We start from the raw sequence: 19,835 nt of genomic DNA on the forward strand, positions 1-19,835 counted from the left end.
TATTCTGTCTGCCTGCAAGAATCAGAGCAGATGCCTGGTTGAGATGATGTCAGAGCAGTGGGGAACACAGGAGGACAAAAATCCTTCTGCTTGCAAATCAGCTGTGGATTCCAGATACAGAATACTCACCCAAGCATCCGCATAGCCCTGCAGACTGCAATCCATGCCATTCCTTCAAGAGTGGCAAACCAAAACTATTTCAACAGATTCAGCCTCGTGAGTTAGCAATGAGGACGGCCTTTGGAAATGAAAGCATGGCAACTCACTTTTGATCCAAAGAGGAGAAAGCCCAGGTTGCACAGCCCTCAGCTCATGAATGCAGCACTTGGAATTCACAATATGAGATAATATGAGCTTTACAATCTACTACTGTTGTTGTAAATGTTGAGGCAATGTGTTAAAGCCATACTGTATAAAAATGAATGGAAATGTCAGAATAAGAACAAATTTCCAGAACAACCTTGTGAGAGTAAAACTTTAGGAGATGTACAGTTAAAAGGTAAGAATATAAAATTAATAGGTTTAGTATCTTTTTCATCCAAAGCAACAAAGCCTTGATTTACCATGTAGTTAAGCCACAAAAAACCCCATGCTAAAGTGTTTATAGGCAGAACTGTACAAAGCACTAAACATAGCTCAGTACTTCACACGTTGCAAGGGAGTCGATACAAATCAACAACTATTGAAGGCTGCTCACGCATCTGAGGACAGCAAAAGTGAGATTTGCATCACCAAGTGAGTTTGATTGATTTATTCTCACAAACGTCGTTTATTTTTAATGATCCGCTATGAATATATTTTGCCAACAGATCAAATTAGTGTTAATATGGAAGTTATAATGCCACTTGCTCTCTTGCATTCCCCTTTCCCATCTATCCTGGGTAGTTTTAAGCCCACTTAAGAGTCCTTCTGCCAGCTCAGAAATGGCACAAGCCAGGTGAGGATTTGGTTTTTCAGTTATTCCTCAGTTCAAAACAGACAGCATTTCTTTCCTCTAAGCAGAGACTCAGCATACATATCACTTTATCACCGCTGCTCACACTTCATGCTCCAGGTATGTGGCAGAGACACGCCTTACATAGTCTCATTATTAATATTTAGCTAGTTTATGACTAAGGGCACAGGAACCTCCTTCCTTCCAAAGGAACAATCTTCCTCTTTCCAATATACCCTGGTGAAGGTGGCTAAACCCACAGATTGTTTGTGTCTTTTTTGCTGTCTCTGTATTCCCACTTTTCCCATACAGTAGGTATGTAACTCAGTCAAGCTCCTGGCTTGTCTGTCAGCAGAGACACCGGTGTCACTACCACCATCATAGCTGGTGGTACATCATACCACATTAAAAAATGAAGGAGATGAATCCCAACTAACAGGTTGCATTTCATCCCAGCTTTACCAGCCAGATAATCCCAAAGAAAAAGGCCAGAGATGCCAGATTTGTCTTAAGTATCGTGGCAAATAAAAGCTGGAGGCATGGCATGAAGCTCAGAGCAATAAGAAGAAGCTGGCCAGCAGGGCCACCAGCTTTGACAGAAAAGGTGTGTTCACACCATCCTGTGCTTTGTTCAGAAGCAGGCTCTGGACATGCAGCACATCCTCTGTGATCTCACTGGATACAGCACACACCAGCCTATACCAACCCTGACAACTCTGCCACTCAACACGACCAAGTATTGTTTCTGCAGGAGCATCAGAGGTGGTGGCATGACTGCTCATGGCACTCCTCAGCTATTCAACAAGGAAACAAGTCTTCATGTACTACAGCAATGGGACTGCCCCCGTCAGCAGGGGCAGGTTCCACCTCCCCCCTCCCTTGGGCTGAGGCCACCCCATTCCACAGGACCTAAAAACAAATGTCCCAAGATCTTTAGTGCACACCCAAATTCCTAGATCCTCTAGAACTGAAAAAAACCTGAACTTGTTAAGTGAGATACAGTTTTATGCAAATGCTCTAGGCAAAGCATTTATAAAGGAATTATTGAAGACATCAGTAAATGCCTGAATTCCTCCAACAAAAAACACACAAGGGTATGTTCCTATAGCCAAGGAGAAAGACAGGTTTTATTCTATCCTTGTCAGGAGGAAAAAAAAAATCCCACCACAAACCAGTGAATTTTATGTATCTGCTACCAAAGCTGCAGTGCAGCCTCGGCAACAGAAGTGCCACAGTCAAGCTGTAACAATACTTAGATTTCTTCAGGAATGCAGCATTTTCCATTTTACAGCACATATTCATAGTATGTTGATTACTTTTTTACACAGCAAGGATTGCTTTATCTGTACAGTGTCACTTTCCTGGGACATGCTTCAGGATTAGAAGCACCCAAAAAGCATCTTAGAAGAGGATCAATTTCTAGGAGATGCAGTTATTTAACCTGAATTAGCACGTGACTGTACAAGTACATGTGCTAGCGCAGGGGAGAGAGGGAGAATTGTGTTGGATCCACAGCACAAAGACACCAGCAACTGAGCCAGGCTAAGGGTTTGTTGCTCCTGTAAAAAGCATCTCTCCCACCTCTCTCTACACAGCTTTTCCTTGCCCCTCTTCCCAGGCCGGCAGTTCTACACCCTCCAAGCCCTCCCACGAAGTGTTTCTGTTCAGGAACGGAGCAGAGCAGCACCCAGAGCATTCTGAGCATCCCCAGCTGGGTTAGGGGGACTCAGCAGTCCACAGCACACCAGGGACAGAGAAGTGTCAGCAACAGCAGCAGCACCGGGGAAACCACAACCCCCATCGCTGGCTGGGATGAGCTGTCGGCGGCTCACCAGATTTCTGAGCACCAAACTCACAGATGAGCTCCACCTGCCACGGAATCATAATTAAACCTGGCCCTCTCAAGCGGCCCATCTTCTCCAGCTGCCAGAGCTCGCCTTGCCACCGCCTTCAGGCTCATTATTACTTATAAAGGCATGGAAACAGTCCACTGCAGAAGCGATCCCTTCGATTCACGCCGCCCGAGCCCGCGGCAGCCCTGGGGGCCAGCCGGGCTGTGGGACGGCATCTCCCGGCGCGGCCAGCCCGGCCGCCGTGCGCTGGGAATTCGCTCCCTCGCTGCACCTTTTCATCTCGATAAGGATTTTCAAGGTCAGGTTCGCTCCCCTGCTGCCGGCTCCAATGAAATCCCAAGCACGCAGCCCCGGGCCCCGGCGCTGCTCCCACCCTCGGTCTCCCGGACACCGGCACAACTTGTCGCATTCCTCCGGGCAGGCGGCCCAGCCTTGCCCTGCCGGCACCGCCGTGCTCCCGGGCCAGCAACACCTGTGTGCGCTGCTGCAGGGCCCTCCGCGATTAAGGCTCCTCCGTTAACGCTGCGAGCGAGCCCGGGCTGCAGCGCGGGCCAGCGCCTCGCCCAGCTCTCTGGCCCGCAGGCTGCGCACCCTGGCGCGCTGGGCTGCACCATCTGCTGAGCCCGGCCTCAAGGGCACTGCCTTGGGGACAGCCCCTGTGCCCGGAGCAGCCAGCCAAACCAGCCCAGCGTCAGCAGCCGAGGGGAAAGGAAGAGCTGCTGCCAGCCCAGGGCTCAGACACAGCCAGGGGTGGTGGCACTGGGCCTGGCAAGCCCTTCTCCCCCGGGCACAGGGGATGCAGGCCTCTCTTGTGCCCAGCAGTGATCACTGCATGGATACCAGCAGCTCGAGGACGGGCATACACTCCCTACACCACACAGGATTTTTAGGGGGCTACTGGAGAGTCATACACGCTGCCAGCTTACAAAGCCAGCTAATTATACAATCTGTTAAGCATGTATGCGCACACAACAGTGCTTTGAGTCATTAGAGGACGGGATTTATACTTCACTGCACGCATCTTGCTCTTTGTGAGTGCGTGCCTGGATACAGCCAAAACGAACACAAGTATCTGGAATGTCTGCAGCTCGCAGGCCAGCGCATCTGAATACAAAGCTGAGCCCCGCGAGGCTCACGCTGGCTGCTGTGACCCTCAGTTGCACATATCGCTTCCCCCAAGATGGTTAAAAAAAAATCCTTACTCCCTCTTTTGTCATCTGAGCATCTGGCAGCAGCACAATGTTGAAGCTGTATTCTGAAGCTGTTAAGAGGGGTGTTAGGGAGGACAGGGCAGCAGCGCAGGTGATGTGCTGCTCTTTGTGAGGACAAGGAGCTCGGCACCGGAGCCCACGGCGGGGCTGTCCCGGGTTTATCCCGGCAGAAGGGTCGGGCGGATCGCGGCTCCTATGGCAGCAGCCACTCCTCCAGCGCCCACGCCAGATGGAGAGCCCTGTCCTAGGTGTTTGCCAGACAGAGCATGCTGCAGCAGCACACCAGAGATGTCTGCTCCTTCAGCCATCACCAGTTCATTTACTGGTGCCCAGTTTTGCTCTGCAAGGCAGCAGCTCTCCCCAGAGCACCCAGGAGAAGCGACAGCAGCCCCAGGTCTGCGGCTCAGACCAGGGCTCCCTTCCACACTGCACAAACCATCCAGGGGCTTTTAATGCAAAAACCGAGAGCAACAGCTATGTTTTTCATGGACTATATTATGTTTCTGGCAATTCTTGAATTTCTTCTGCTGAGGATTTCAATTCAGCTTCTCAAATCTCTAAATATCTGACATAACATGCTCTAACCACTCCAAGTGGCTTCATCCACATAGCACGGCTACATCCTATGGACAGCCCTATCCTGAGCAATCACATACCTACAGCTTATGCTATGCTTTCAAAAGGATGTATTTGGCACTGGATTTTCCATTTTTAATTGCCTATTATTTAATGTGAACTCCAAAATAGGATTTTAAGCATTTGGTGCAGAACGCACAGAATATTATTTTGGAGTTTTGCAAGAAGTCAAGCCAAACCACCTCCGTTTTCACATTTTTCTTCCCTGCAAGTTGAGGGAAGCAGCAGAAGGCACAAATCTGTAAGTTTCAGCTTTGTCTTGGAAAATACAAATTGGTCAAAATAAGCTCTTAAAATCGAGTAGAGGCCACACAAACCTGGCATAGTAGAAAATCACATTTCTTTGTATTGCGCCATATCAAGCCCCAACTCCTGTTGATCTCTAATAAGGTATTTTCTGTCAGTTTTCAGGGGAAGTAGTCAAGAAAAGAAGATGGTGAGCTACACCTATGCTGTCCTCACAAAATAAGCCCTCTTTGTAAAGCAGCCTAGCAAACAAGTTGTAGGATCTGCAAGTGCTTTAAGGCACAAGAGATTTACTCCTGAGATTTTCTTGTGAGGCCTGGAATACCCCAGGTCACTAGTACCTTCCCCTGAATTTAGAAAGCAAGGTTCTGAAAAACAAGCTACCTCAAAGCCAGTCTTCTCTACGGATAATTCAAAATTTTTTAGAGATGACACTGAAAAAGCCAATCCTGTCCAGCTTACCTCAGTTGTGCTTTCTCTTCTTCCATCCAAATAAAAAAAAGAAAAAGCTGTTGGTTTTTTTTTTTTTCAGACAGTGTAAAGTAGTATTTCTAGCCAAGATCCCTCAGTAACACTTTTTCTCCATCACTATCAGGTTTTGTAGCCCTTATATATGCCAAGGGATAAGAAGCAGCTGAATGAGTCAGTCTCCCTCAGTCTAAACCAGTATTTGTTGCAAGACACTTGAGGTAAAACTAAAGCAGCTGGGGAGGTGAAAGTGTTATCTGAACACCCACTCCTCTGTGGGTGCAGAAAAGGAGGAATTCAGGAGCACAGCCTGCACACACCATGTGTGCTGCTCTCCAGGCAAACCACACCAGACACTCTGCAAACCATCAGCTGCTTGGTCTGGCCTCAGCTGAAGCTTGTTTGTAACTGAGTGAAGCTGCTCCAATACAACCACCACTGCTGCTCAAGGCAATTACCTAAAATATCTCAGCTATTCATTTTCATCCTTACGTCAAAGCTGTGTTTAATGGATCTGACACTGTGCCTTTCAGTACTGTACACCTGCTATTAAGCAAGCCATCATGAGAGCTTACAGGTTTGAAATTTGCTGCTTAACTCACTACCACTTCACCAGCAGCACCTGAATGAAATGCAACTCCCATGCCAGTAGGTTTTTTTCAGCAATTTTTTTTGTGTTACTCTTATTCATTTCTACCCAAATGCTGATCTACAGCACCAATGCAGAATTCACAACATGCATATTAACTTACTCCCACCAGCTCAGCTAAATAAATCATTATCCACAGTTCAGCTCACCTGCAAAGATCAAGATGAAATTCTCTGACGAAGAAAGTACTCCTGCTGCCCTTGTCTAGTAACTTTAATCTCATCTACAGACTGATCCAGAGAGCCAACTTGCTATCAAGTTCCAAAATCAGTGATGAATCTGCAGAACTATTAAAAACACAGACCTTATGGGCAGAGGTGTTTAAACATTCCTGCTTTCTATTAATAATATCCTTTGTTCAGTGTCCTTCTAATAACTGCCAAATCAATGGCATAAACAGATGCTTCTACTGTTCCAAAGCAGTGAAGACAAAGGGTGGTGATACTGCAGAAACTGCAGTGATCAGGATGAATGAAAATATGACACTGAAATTCTAGCAGCACTTCAGAGAAAATACTGAGTGTTTTGCTAGACTCCCAAGCAACCACACGGTGAGCAAGGCCAAGAGGCAGGTAAAATGGTGCCTCCAGTTCTGCATGCAGAAGGGACAGGGAGGACATCCAGAAAGCAGCACATACCTTTTCAGGTGTCACCTTCACCGTGTCGCAGCAGATGGAATTACAGCCCACGGCGCAGCGCTGAGAAAGCATCAATCTGATATTTAAGCTGTCTGCTTTGAAAGACAAACTACAAGTGACACAGCTGCCTGGCTGAACCCACACTCACCACCCGTGGTGCCAGGCAAGCACAGCACAACTGCACTGACAGCAGCTCAGGAGTGAGCTGTGACTTCCAGGGGAACCATGCTTGGCAGGAAGGTCACTCCCACCTCAACCTGTCACTGCTGCCAGATAATCCTTGGGCTGTTCCAACTTACTGCAGCAGCAGAAACTGTGCCCAAAAAGAGAGGGAGCAGTTTTCTGCACACCAGCAAAATCAGTGAGGAGTCAAATGGGCACCCGGGCTAAAGGAATGGCCACCTCCCACAGCAGGATGGCTCAGTGGCTCCTCAGCCAGGCCCACAGCCAGAACCAACCCCTAGGGCAAAGATTTTTACTTCTTCCCCCGCCAAAATTGCAAGTGGTTCCAGTACTGTAAGCAATGGTTCACTGCACCCTTCTCAGATCAATCAGAACCACTTACAGTTACTAAAACGGGGGGGAAATCAAATTCCCCTCCCATCCAGCCTCTACCTGTATAGCACTCTTTTAAAACATGGGATTTGTTAATAACTTTACCTCTCCTAACTTTCCTCATCAACATATAGTAAAAAATACTGGCATAAAACCAGCTCATACATCTGGTCCCAGTAATCAGAAACACCACACCACACACACCAGCTATTCCCCTGTGTGCATCTGAACTGTTTCATGGGTGAAGTGCCCACCTGATAAAGCTAAGAAGTCACTAACTCAAGACTCAGCTTAAGGAGAACTGGGTTTGTTTAGCTCAATTTTGTGCTTCTTACAGAACTACACCAATTTATATAGTTCAAGGACTCAGTGCTGTATCTTCACACCCGTATGTGACCAGGCACCAGCTTAGACACTGCTGCTCTGACATGGCAGATGATACAAATTCTCAGTGCTCATTGTAAAAGCAGCAGCTTTTCACAGTTACCTGGAAACATTATTTCAAATCAGCTGAAGCACAGCTTTGTACAGCAGAGCCCCCAGGCACGGAAGGGATAGTGTCTCTGCCACATGCCCCCTGATCACAGCACAAGACAGCAGCAGGGGATCCAGGGCTCTTCTCTGATCACCAAGGAGCAGAAACTACCTGTGACTGAATGAGAAAAACAAGTAAACAGGACTAAAAGGGCAATTTGCTACACCTGTGCCAGCCAGAAAAATGCATTTACAGTCCTCAGTGAGTTGAGTGCACTGCTCTGTCTTCTTGTTCAGCTCAATCAAAGCATCCCACAGGTGAGCTGTTACAGAACAGAGCAGGAAAACCAAATCAGACAACACAACTTTCAAAGAGGGACTAACCTCAGTGGTGAAGAAAGAGCACAAGAGCTCTGCTGGCTTCTCCCATCCAGCAATGTACTTTATATTCTCCCAACACAAAACTATGCACAAAGGATAAAGAGCTCATAAAGCTACAAAAAGGAGAATTCCAAAATAAGCCAAAAAAGGAGCAATTCCAAAACAAGCCATCAGGAACACCAGGCGAGTGCAGTAAGAAACACTTTGTGGAAGAAACACTTCGTGGTGGTCCAGATACAAGAATAAACCACAGCTTTCCCAAAGGGCATAGAGGGAAATTACCTAGATGGAACTGACAGGCTTAGGTCCAGTTTTAGGAACTGAGAAGAGCTCTGGTTTGTTAGTGGTTGCCCACAGCAGTACATAACCACCAGCAACGACAGAAGCTCAGTGCCCTGGGGCCACCACTCTGCTGCACAAGCAGAGCAGCTGGTGGCTGTGGAGGGGACACAGGGCTGCCACTTCCAGCTGTGACAGGATCCCGAGGAAGGTGAGGGCAGGCACAGAGCACAGAATCGCATGACCAGTCCCAGCCCCACCTCCTCACAGATGCTGGAGGCACAGGCTGAGCTCTGTTTTCTCGGCAGCATGCCTGGCAGCTGCTGTCCCATTTCAGAGTATCCTTGTGTGATGACTGATGGCAAAGACAAACCAGTTGCATCACCACACCCTGCCCAGGCACTGTCACTGAGCACTCACCGCCTGCGTGCAACACCACCAGGTGCAGGAAACAGTTACTCCATAGCAGTGTTTTTCCCTGTTCATGATGTTAGAAAGGGTGTACTTCATCTACAATCCTTAGAGACCTTTGAAAACCTAAAGCACTGATAATAGTGCATTCATATCCATCTCCTAGTGAAGAACTGAGGCTGCATTCTTTCAAGGCAATTCACTTCCACTTGCACAAAGCTACTTATTTAAGACAGTGGCACTCCAAGCTGTTACTAGTTCGACTTTTTGCTTACCTGTGGGATAGGAAAGTTTAGATAAAGGTATGTGACATTAAAATCAGTTGAGAAAAACATCCTCACAAGTTCCTAAGCCTATTTGCTTTTCTTAGCACGACAGGCTTTACAATATTTCTTGCAATTCTCTGCTTCATGCTTTGTTCAAAACTTCCTGATTATACTAATAAAATAATGCCCAAAGCACACCAAAAATCTTTTAATAGAGTCAAAATTAAAGTATCGGATCTATTACACCACCCAGCCTTTCCCCTCCACTGGAGCACCATTAGAGCCTTTGGACATCTCATTTCAACAAGAAGGTTATTTAGTTCTTGAGTTTAGAGTAAAGTATTTAATCACCAACGGATTTGCAAATTACACATGAATATGCATGTAGCACTTCTCACCATGACATAAATCCTATTGTATATTTATGAATGGATTGCTTTGCCTCCAGCTTCTACATGTATATAAACACAGGTTTTAATCTTCAATTCCTTCCTCCCTCCCTTCTTTTTAAGAAGTTGCTTAAACAAATTTGCATTTTTGGAATCTATTACCTACAGCGTATTTCTTGCCTTTTTTTTTTTAACTCCACAAACCTTCTCCCATCAGGCAAAGTGCTTACTTATGAAAGGCTTTAAAGACCCTGTAAACATGGCCATAAGGGAAATAAGCAGCAGTGTTGTATGGCTTGGGAGAGAAAAAGTTGAAGCAACAATCACTGGAAAAAGGAGTGCACCAGAGCTGGAAACAAAGAGGTATAAAATGACAGGTCAACAGCTTGCCTTTGACTGCAACGCCACTAGCTAGGGGGGACTAAACTAACAAATATTGAGAATGCAATATAAATAATAAAACTGATGTTGTGAAATCCCTAATTCATACTGAGCTAACCTCATTATTCCCTACACCTCTGAACAGGCATCTAGGCTGGTCGCAAAGCAGCTGGACCAAAGCAGCATTCCAGCCTTCAACAAAACAGGTTGAAGGTAAACAAAAACAGGTAAGAGGCAGTACTGTCTTCAACAAAAACAGGTAAGAGGCAGTACTGTCATTCAGAGCTGTTGCCACACAACTGCCCAGCTACTCCAGACAAGTAATTCAAACATTAAAGCCTTTAAAGAGCTTTGTTAAAATTATTAAACTTTGGTTATTTCACTGTAAATCTGCTCAGTATTAAATCTGACTGCAAAGGAACACTTACCAATGTGCCACGCTCCATTGGAAGCGAGTGCCACAAGCAGATTTCCAAGCAGAAGGTTTATGGGTGTGAGTACCCCTTGGGCTGGTCTCATTCTTGTTATTACACACAGCAAAACCCCAACACCCAGGAGCTAACTGCACCCAGTGCCACCTTCTTTTAAGGACCTGGTGCCACCTGGCTCTGGTCAGAAAACCAGAGCAGCCCCCAGGCCCACCTTGCTGCCTGGGGCTGTGGCAGCAGCCAGAGACACGATGGGACAGGGTCTGACACAAGAACAAATCCTCCCAGCCCCAAAGAGGCAGGTCTAAACCTGGCAGAGAACGGCAGCATGCTCAGCTGCAGTCATGTGCTCCTCCACCCATGGAGGGATCTCTTCCTGCCAGGAGAACCACCACAGCACCTGAGCCAAACCCCAGTGACTGCACTGGAAGGGACCCCCAGCCCAGCCAAGCTACTGAAGATGCAGCACAACTTGTCAGAGGTACCACCCAAAACTGCAGGAGCCTGCATCTGGGAGGCAGATAGAAAAGAAACTAGGAAACACTCTGGGGTATTAGCTACAGACTACTGGACAAATAGAGAATAAAGATGAGAAAATTCAACACAGAACATTTGCTTTAGGGATAAGAGTGGCATTTACAAAAGATGTGTGAAAACAAGCCTGAGTGGAAGACTATGTGTGACCAGTTCAGTCGCAAATTTGTCTTTGCAAACTAAGATTTTTATTCATGCAACCCTTTTGCAAATGACCACGCCAGGCTCCTGCCATGCACCTCTCCCTTTCCATCCACACAATCTTCTCCTGAAAAGAAATCTTAAAAAGGAAGTGAGGAGTACTGCCCAAGGAATATAAGAGAAGCAAATGAGATGTGCATTAAGGAAGTATTCGCAAGCAGGTTATGCTTTCACTAGCATCAGGTAGGTGATGGCAGATACCTTCTAAACTGAATTATTAGTAAGCCAGTTGTATGAGAAACTCAGCATGGCTGCCAAACAGCAGTCACTGAATAATTAACAGATAGATGACAATATAGCTACCTTTACTCAGAATTATAGACCAACTCAGCTGAGTTTTCACATCCAAATTTAAAATGCAAAACATGGAAAAGTTAAGAAGTCTAAGATATCTTACAAAGCTTTAGTGCCACAGAAAACCATGGGACATGGCAGAAGCCATGGCATTTCCCTTCCCTCCACATACAGATTAAAATAAGACAGAGTAACACTCACTGATCTCTTTGCCAGACAAATCTGCCCATGTCTAGAATACTGGAAAACTTTTTGAGAACTAGCTGTTAAACAGCCTAAAGCCTTCTATGTATGTATCCATACAAGAATTAAACACTCCCATCAAGGCAATAACTTTTGTTAACTGTGATGATTAGACCTTGTGGTGTGACCTAATGAAAGTGACCTAAGAAAAGCAAAAATAGCCAACCTGGCTTACTGCCTTGCTGGCTGACAAGCTGTTTAGGTTAGCTGGATCTGGAGATGACTTCAAGGAATTTCAGAAAAATCTAAACAAGTGGATCAACTGACAGCTGAAGTGGAGAGAGACCAGATGTTGAGAAATGTGGAATAATACACTGAATGGGAGAGTTTAACCTCCTTAATCTCTGCAGGGTTAACACACCACTAATCAAACACACCTGAGCATCACCACATTCATGTCCCAACAAAAAAGCCTGTTCAAAGTAATGATTTAATTTCAAGTTGAACCATACCAAAAACTCTACAATATAAAAACAAAAAGAAAATCAATGTGAAAAGCTCACCTGGAATTAGATATAGTACAGGTCATCAGAATTTACATAAGTCTTACTATTTTTTAAAAATACCCAGCACCATCCAAGACAGGCCATCAGCCTGAGATACCTCACAAAACAAGCTGGATAACTCAAAGAGCTGCATCACACAAGAAAGCCAAATACCTTCCATTGTCATCCCCACCCAAATCCCCTTTGAGATAATTTGCACAAGCAGCTCAAATATATACTCAATGTTTCAAACAGTCCAACAACGGAGCCAGCGTCCAGGATGAAGGTGTCAGGAGACGACTCCTCCTCTTCACAAAGGGGCCAGGTGCCGTGGTGTGACAGGTTTCTGCTGCCAAGCCATGGTGCCAGCGTGCCTGAGCCCCTTGGAAGATGTCCCATGGGATTTATGCACCTGATGGCCAAGGGGACAGCCTGTGCAGCTGTGCCACCAGCATGTCTTCTAGTGGCTGCAGAGGCTCAGCTGGCTCATGGCATCCAAAGCTGTGCTTAGCACAAGCAAAATTAACCACCAAATTATCCACAGCACAGTTTCACAGAGCACTTCTGGGGTTACCTACATTCTCCTGTGCCGCCTGAAGGGTCCAGAAGGTTATTTTACCCACGGCTGTTCCTCTGCAGGCCATCCTCCCTGTGGGGTAGGGTTATGAAGGATGAAATAGCAGAGAGCCCTCTCTTTGGCAGGGGACTGCCCTTGTTCTGAGTACAAGGCTATTAAGGCACTTGAAAGTCACATACAAAAAATCTGCAAGCTGTTGCAGGGTCATTTAAGCAACAGTTCCACTTACATTTCAGTTCAAAGTAGCTGTGTGACCACCTTACATCTCAACTCTGCACAGAGCAGATATGAATGACTGCCTCTTGAAAGCAATACTGTTTATTGCGTGCTTTAAATCAATAAAGCTTCCCTCCACAGAGTACATTCTTCTAAAATAGTAATTAGGCATCTGAGGAGAACCAAACAGTTTCACTAAACAATACCATTAGTCCTGAAACGTCAGTTTGACATCTCAGCCAGAAAGCACTTTGTCAGAACTAATTAATCCCTACAGCACCTCCATGAGATTGAGAAAGCAATTCATCTGTTTTTTAAATGTGTTGGGTACTTATGCTGCAGAACGTCGTGGCTGGGGTGGAAGCCGTCAGTATCAGCACAAACTGAGAACAAACCAAGCCAGGAGAACCCATCCAAGAGCACTGAGAACTCTGACAGCTGTAGCATTTGGCTTCTTTGCATCTTCCTGTTACACACCAAACCTCCTGTGACTATCTGGAGAGTCTTCCAGATGCCACTTCACTGAATGAGTGGCAGTGAAAAGCAGTTATTTTTCTGCAGGGAGCAGTTTTGCCCACTGTTTGTTCAGCCAATTATCTATGCATGTAGCTTTAAAGGGAGGAGGGAACAGTAAGCTTAGGCTCTGTGAACAAGAACTGAGCTTAAACTGCTCAAATAAAGCCAAGTCCTCATTACCACAAGCAAAGCACGTAACCTTACTAAACAGGTCTCACAAATGGCAAGCAGCCAGCATGAAAAGTATTTCTCTCCAAGGAAGTGGTCAATCTGCATAGCTCTCCTACAGGTGCATGCAGTAGCACTAGTCTACATACCTCCACCTGACTCTGCCAAGCTGCTGCCACCCCTTTTTATTGATTAATGATTCCAGCTAACACTCGCCCTGCTGGTACAGCACTCAAGGCCACCAGGTTCAGCCAGCCCTGGCACAGGGAGACCAGCAAGGCTTTCCCAAGGCAGCTGTATGGGAAGCAGCTCTCCCTCTCTCTGAGAAAGGCTTGAAGGTGTCCCACAGGACAGAACCGAGTGCCAAGCCCAGCCCAGGACGTTTCCCTGCTGTCAGAGGTGAGCCCAGCGGTGTCCGTGAGCGGCGCAGGAACGCGCTCTGGGGCGGTGACGGTGCTCGGAATGCTGAGCACAGAGCAAAGACAGCCTTGGCAGCCTGCAGCCACCCCCGGGAGCACACAACAGCAATCATTTCCTAATAGATTCTCCAAACTCCTCCAGAGCTGAGATTAGAGCCAGTCCCAAAAGGTGGAGTGGTGGGTCAGTGACAGGACCCCCCAAGCCACCTAGCAAACATCACTTCTTTGTGTACAAGTGATTTCATTAAACTCCTTTGGACAAATCTTCCCATTCTTCCAATAAATTTTCTGGCACAGTCTAGAGAAATTTAAATCAGATTCAGACATGGAAAATTTCGCTGCAAACTCATCTTCCCATAACTGTGCTAGGTATGAAGCTGCTCTGTGAAGAACATCTTTAGGAGATGCTCTGCCTCATTGCTGGCTTCACAAGGGCTCCAGCAAGTAAAAATCCATTCTTCCTGTAAAACTCAATCAGAAATCATGGGGCAGAGCTAAGCACCTGGGAACACCTCCAGAACTGGGCTGGCAGAGAGCCTGACCAGGTCAAGTGCCTGGGGACAGTTTCACAACTGCACCCTCAGCAGCATTCCCAGGTTGCCACCAGATCCAGCCCCACTCCCACTCCTCCAAGCCTCCCAGCTCTGCACAAGGATACACAACCTGGATCAACTGTTTCTGTAAATGAACCCAGACAGCAAAATGACATTTTTCAGCCAGACCAGCTTCTGGACCTCACTCCCTGCACTGATACATAATTTCACCCTGGCCAGAAGCAGCAGCTTAAAGTGCCCCAAAAAAACAGCACCAAGCAGCTGCCCAACACTGCAGCCACCTCTCCCCTGCCATACCCACATCTTCTGGAATTTACTAGCCAATTTCCTGCCAGTCCACTGCATGGAGATGAAGATAACTATGCTGGTATGAAAATATATGACCTACATAGGGATGGAATTGTTCATTCCATTGCCAAGTAAGTTTCCAGTCAGTGGCAACTTCTAACTTCACACGCTGTCAGTTTTGAGGCAAAAGTAAAGGAGTGAACTTGTGAGCAAGATGACCTTGCCAGAGCAGAAGATGAAGCTCAGCCTACATATTTCTAAACAATGTGATTTACGGAGATTTCTTCAAAAGCATTTCTGATCCTTTAAGACTCAGAATTCCCCAAGATTCATTAAAAAGCTGCTGAGCTGAACAAAGCCTCATATTTCTTTTTTTTTTTTTTCATGTTCCATAGGGAAGCAAGATAAAATAATGCTTTTGTCATTCTGAAGCCACTGCCAACATCCCCTGTCTCTAGACAAGTGTGCATACCACACCTTTAGCAGTGATGCCCCTGTTAAAAGCAGCACACCTGTTGTTTTCAGTTCCCTCCCCAGTGTGAGGTGAGCTTACACAACTGAGGATACACACTGGCTCTGAAGGCAGCCCCTGCAGTCTTCAAAACATCCACGCTTGTCTGGGGAGTCCAGGGGAGGGGGGAAAAAAACACCAACCCAAACCCCCACCAAAATAATAAAGTCTGATCTTTTATAACTGAAGCAGTGTGATGGATTTCAGCTCCAACCCACTTTTCCAATCTACAGGTGCAATCTGAGCTAACTCATCTTGGAAGACACTTGCTATTAATAAATTAAATAATTTCAAGTGTCACAATAATCTTACTTGCTATCCTTGTTTCCTTATGTATTAGCACCTACTTAAACCAATCATTATGGAAAAAGAGTGAGAACAGCACAAATCCTACACATTAGGACACCTGTTCCAAGAGGTGGCATTTGGATGACTTTGAAAACTGCATTTTGGTCACTCCCTTCTGCACTCGTGGAAAATGGTCATCAGCAGTTTCTATGGGCACACACTAAGCTGCCTGTTCCTTACAAAGCTGTCAGCTATTTTGGGGAATGCAAACAGGAGAAAGCAGCAGATTCACATATATATGACAGGGTGCTTAGCTAGATATCAGCAAACAAAGGCAACAACAGGCATCAAACTAGCAGCCTTCAGCTGCATGACCTATGCTGTTGGCACTGATGAAAGAGCATTTCTCTCCCCTGGTTCTTCAATTTTGGAGAATTTTTCTCTCATCTCCCTATGCTTACTGATTTTCATCTACAGAAGAGCATAACACCTTTTGTTCCTGCTGCCTTTCATTGCTCTCCCTTCTTCCAGCCCTTTTCTTTTGAAGGATTCTCACACTTAAGTAAGCTATAGCAGCTTTATTCCAGTCATTAATGTTATTCCACATTTAAGCAAGTAATCCAAGGAGTAGACAGTTACATATGAATTTTTAGCACAACGCTCACATTTCTAAATCTTTAATAAAGGCAGTTTGTAGACCAAGCGTACAGAGCAGACTGGGATGAAAAGCTTAAAAACCAGAATAATGCAGAGGAGACAATACTCTGCAGCACTTCTCATAAAGCCTAGAAGGGCATGGCTAGATGATGGTGCTCTCCATATTATATGCCTGGCTCTTCTGCTCTGAAATCCTCAGGCTCAGCAAAGCTGAATCTTCCTGAGTAAATAGGTGGCCCTAACTATTTTAAACACTCAAGACATATGACACCACATGCACTGGCCCTCAACCTTGGCAAATCTCTTCACCAGAGCTGGAGGTTCATACTGGAAAAACCTCCATGTGGAGTAGGAAGGGAATTTAGGCAGCAAATGCAGAATCTGGGCTTTTACTTAATGAACCTCCCCCAACCCTTTACAGCAACAAGAGCCTTCAAGAAATGAAGGGCCATCAACTAAGGCACTGCTGCCTCCCAAAATATCTGATGCTGTTTAGTAATGTCACCAAATTTAAGCTACAATTGCTCCTATTTCAATAGCTTTTATTCTCAACAGGAGGCCAGTGATAGAAGTGAAATGAAAAGTTCAGTCAGTTCTATCTAAAATAGCCCAGAAAAACCTGCTTACACCACCAGGCCAGTAGGAGAGTACAACACAAATATTCAAGCGTGGGATGGATTATCAGGCATGACCAGATTTTCAGTGCATCCTGAAGCTTCTGTGTTGAAAGGCAAGAAGTTAAAAAATTTATCCTCTTACAAAACAGCCTGAAGGAGAGTAGAAGTTCCCCTAAACCTGGTGAAAAGAGCCCAAGGACAGCACAGCACTGGAACAGAGATTCCCATCTCTAATTCTCACTTCTGATGAAAGCTGAAGTCTCACTCAGGGTACTCTGTTGTTCAAGTGCTGCTCATGCTGATGCTTAAGAGCAGGCAGCAGCTGGTGCTGGAGTTTTGAGACACCACTGGTATTTTCTGTTTGGCCACCAGCACAGCAGCTTCCATAGCAGATGCACCCTCTGTGTTAAGAAAGCAACTGACACAGCTCTCTGGCATGGTTTACAACTGGTATGTACTGGTGCAGGCCTGAAAGGTCATGCTTAGTTTTAAAACCAGGAATGACAGATTTTCTCCTCCAGCTCAATAAGGTTTGATCTCCTGTCACACTGTATTCAATTCCTGAATTATCTAATTTCCAACAGATCTACCAAAAAAGACAGCTATGTGAGTTTCCTCTTACAAAAGGAAAAACACAGCAGGATTTTGGTTTTCTCCCCACCCGTTCAGAAGAATTACCTCAGAGCTTTTTAACCTGAAATTCCTGTAATGCAAAGTACCTTGTTTCTTTTCTGTTAAACCACACCACAGGGACAGCAACAGTTAAATCACAAAATTCTTCAGATTATTTAATCTTAGATGATTTCCCAAAATGTTCCAACATCCACAGGTTTCTCAGGACCACCCTGAGTCTTAAACAGTACAAGGCAAAAGTGCTCTGCCATGCAGCTGCTTCAACCAAGGCTCCAGGCACCTGAGCATCACTTGGGTCAGCTCTGCAGGACAGTGAGATGGCACCAGGTGCCAGGGACCTCCTCCTGGCAAAGTCTAACAGCCCAACAGCAGGACTGGAGTCATGTCTTAAACAAGAACTGGAAAAGCACCAGCCCACCTTCTGATTTCACAGCCCAGGGCCAGCTGAGGTCCCACCTTTCACCCTCTGTCTCCCCATCGCTGCTGCAGACCCCCGTGTGCCCACAGCCAGGTCTGCTTCCCTGGCAGCCTGTTAAACCAACCTCAGCAGGACTGCAAACCTGCTGGCACTAAACAATGGCATGGTCCGTGCCCTGAAGGTAGATAGTATCCCTGCTCATGTTTATTTCCACTAAATTAAGCTAGAATGAAAGATTCAGGGAAGGTTTAAAAATCTGTGTTCTATCTTTCACTGCCAGTTGCCACTCGCTGATCGGGTTTACAAAGGTCCCTGCTGACACTGGCCTCAGAGTTAGCCCTAACACACACATCTCCCTCCACATTCCTCAAACTTGCATTTCTACAGCCATGTTACCCACTATCTATTGCTTTTTGCTGGGTTACAGACAGAATGTGTAAGCACAGCACACAGGGCACTGCAGCAAATTCACAAAACCAAATATCAGCTGCAGCAATTTTAAATATGACTTATTAAAGGTTAAGCTTTCAATCATTTAAACTTTAAAATACAGTGATAAAGTTCAATGCTCAGTGTGTAAATCCAAGTTCACTCCCCTACAGGGAACAGGCATCTTATGACCTGATGAGAAATCCCCCATCAACTGGGTTTCACAGGCTGTGGTATTTACTTGGAAGAGAAACTTCTTTCCTGCATGGCAGAGTACAATTTCAGCTCTTAAAAGCTCATGGTCCACCAGATGATGGGTAAGTGTTGAGCCACATAGTTGTTCTACTGTGGGCCAGCAGATTCTTCAAAAACCTTGTGGATTTCCAGGGGCAGTTTCCTTGGTAGCTCTACTGGAAGATGACTCAGATGCAAAGCTCGTCAGGGCCACGTGTACTCAGGTGCATTTCTATGTGCACAACAAGTGTCATGTGACACAGTTATCAGAACGTGTTTGATTATTCTCCTCTAGCAGTGGTGAGCAGGTAATGATTCTGCGACAGCTCAGTACACATGGCTAAATAAGGCACCCATTTAGTCATTTCTGTCATTCTTGAATCACTCGCCAAGGACACACAGGAATTTTTATAAGCCTGCATTAGGCCTATTAGAGTTCTCACTCGTCTTCATTCTCTGAAGAAAATAAGGATGCCAGGAAAGCATTTCTAATTTAAGCTTCCATTGACTTTTATGAAGGTTAAAGAAACACCTTGGAACAACTCTGTTACTGGCCCTTCTCAGCCACATTCCTAAAACTGAACCCCAAGACGAGTTCCAAAGCCCTGGCTGGCAGCAGGTTACATTTGTGTACAGTACACACAAGGATTATTCCTGGAATGCAGAACACTCCTTGAAATCTTGTAAAACTGGACAATCATTCACTTCCATGCTTAACAAAAAACTCATCTAAGTAAACAGAGCAAAGGCAAAGTCCTAACATCCCACCAAGAATGGAAGCCCCTTCAGGGAACTGATCACTGGAGCAAGGAGAAAAGAACACAGATTCAGAAATTGCCCTTTCTGCCCCACAACAAGGAAAATGCTTACTGTCAGATGGGGAAGTGTGTGAAATTTATCAACAACAAACTGCATAGTTCAGACAGTTGGAATTTCCAACTCACTAGGATGGATTTTTGAGTTCCTGTTTCTGGGAACTTCAGCTAACAAAGTATTAAACGAGAAATGTAAAAACTTCCAATTTCAGTGGTGATCCAGAGCTGAGCTTCCTGCACGCCCATGCTCCCGTGCTCTGGCTCACCATGATTGCCTCAAGCATGGAACTACAACATGCTAGGACAGAGTGCTGCTTGGAAATGACCTCGGTATTGAGCAGCACCCTGTTTTCTGTTTATCTTACTTTTCTAAGTGAGCGCGGCAGGAAAAGAAGTACTCAGAGCAAGCAGGAGCAAGAGGCTACCGCAGGGAAGAAGGCGGCAAAGAGGGGCGATCAGAGACACACCCTTAAGTCAGTGACCTCCGCGACGGCCAAGCTCGATGAGGCCACGTAGCTGCTCGCAGAGGTGGGCCACGA

General features: G+C 45.9%; 1 protein-coding gene across 2 annotated transcripts in view; it reads right to left on the reverse strand.

The window, feature by feature from the left end:
• WWC1 (WW and C2 domain containing 1) overlaps positions 1-19,835 on the reverse strand; it is a 67,576-nt gene that overhangs the window by 46,357 nt on the left and 1,384 nt on the right. The gene's annotated exons all lie outside the window — the stretch shown is intronic.

This window comes from Anomalospiza imberbis, chromosome 15, assembly GCF_031753505.1.
Source record: "Anomalospiza imberbis isolate Cuckoo-Finch-1a 21T00152 chromosome 15, ASM3175350v1, whole genome shotgun sequence".
In the NCBI taxonomy this organism is placed as follows: domain Eukaryota; kingdom Metazoa; phylum Chordata; class Aves; order Passeriformes; family Viduidae; genus Anomalospiza; species Anomalospiza imberbis.